Consider the following 1,477-nt stretch of genomic DNA (forward strand, 5'->3'; position numbering starts at 1 on the left):
AGAGTCGCTGTGAGTCGGAATCGACTCCACGGTACTTAACAACAACAACAAAGCATATTTTAATATTCTTTGCCAACACCATTTTCAAATATGTAACCCACCTAACAGGAATTTACAAAAACAGAAAAGAAACAGATTTGTCAAATGGACCCCAACTCATGACTCTCCCACCTGTATTCTGATGGAACTCCCACTGCTTGAGTTTTCTGAAAAACATATTACCAGGCCTTTCTTCTGAAGCTTTTCTTGGCAAATTCAAACCTCAGACTTTCCTGTCAGCAAATAAGCACTTTACGTGTTTGTACCCCCAGGGGATCCTACAAAATGAGCTTCAATGCATGACCATCCTGGAGGAGGGAGCTTTTGCATGAAGGAAATTTTGAGCAGCAAATTGATAAAGCGTATATCCCTTATCCCCCATCCTAAGGAGCTCTGGTAGCATAGTGGTTACGAATCAGGCTGCTAACCTCAAGGTCAGCAGTTTGAAACTACCAGCTGTTCCGCAGGAGAAAGATGAGGTTTTCTTCTCCCATAAAGATTTACAGCCTCGGAAACTCTGTGCAGGGTCGCTATGAGTCGCAACTGACTCCACGGCACATAACAACAACAACAACATCCCCTGTGCTTGCACCCTGAAATGTACAAAAGGACCAGAGGCAGGTTCTAAATATTTCAGAAATCCTGTCACTTGGGAGTCCAACATGTCGTCCTCTTCTGTTTCCTTGTCTAAGCCAGGTGGTAGTTACTGAATCCCTGATGAAGTTTTCCCTAGATATTGATGTCTCTGAAATCCAGCCTCAAAGCTCCCGTCTATAATATCTGGGTTTCTCCATTGTTTTCCCTTGGTCCCTCCTCCACTTCAATTTAGCAACTCCTCATTGCCAGGGTTCAGAATTGGTGTTGGGAGTTTTAAAACTCTCCACTGGCTGTCTCCAAAATGTCATAGTTTTTAAGTATGGGGCCTGTCAGACTGGATGGCAGAGGGGGGTCTCTCAAAGTCAGACTTGCAAGATCCAGGGATGTTGTTGTTGTCGTTAAATGACATCGAATTGGTTCTGAACCAGAATAACCCTGTATAGGGTTTCCAAGGAGCATCTGGTGAGCTTGAACCACCGTCCTTTAAGTTCAAACCGACTTTGAATTCCAGCGCATTAACCCACAGCGCCACACCAGGACTTAGACTCCCAGAACGTGGCACTTGGGGGACCATCTGAGTCACCTTTTGTCCATTGGAAAAGCAAGTGTCTTTCAGGAAATGTACTTTCCCAGGTGATGTTGGCAGGGTTTAATGGTGGAATTAATTCACTTGGTCTAGCTTGCCTGAAACCCTAGTTAGGATGAGAACGACATACGTTTACCATACTTGAAAGGAGCTCTTGTATTCTTGCCACCTGTGATGTTTGATTGGCTCTGCTTTGTTTCCCCAAGGCTGGGCAGATACTATGTGGTGATGGTGGTGGTTGAGTGCCGTGGAATC

The sequence above is a fragment of the Chrysochloris asiatica genome, unplaced genomic scaffold, assembly GCF_000296735.1.
Source record: "Chrysochloris asiatica unplaced genomic scaffold, ChrAsi1.0 scaffold00018, whole genome shotgun sequence".
Classification (NCBI taxonomy): Eukaryota; Metazoa; Chordata; class Mammalia; order Afrosoricida; family Chrysochloridae; genus Chrysochloris; species Chrysochloris asiatica.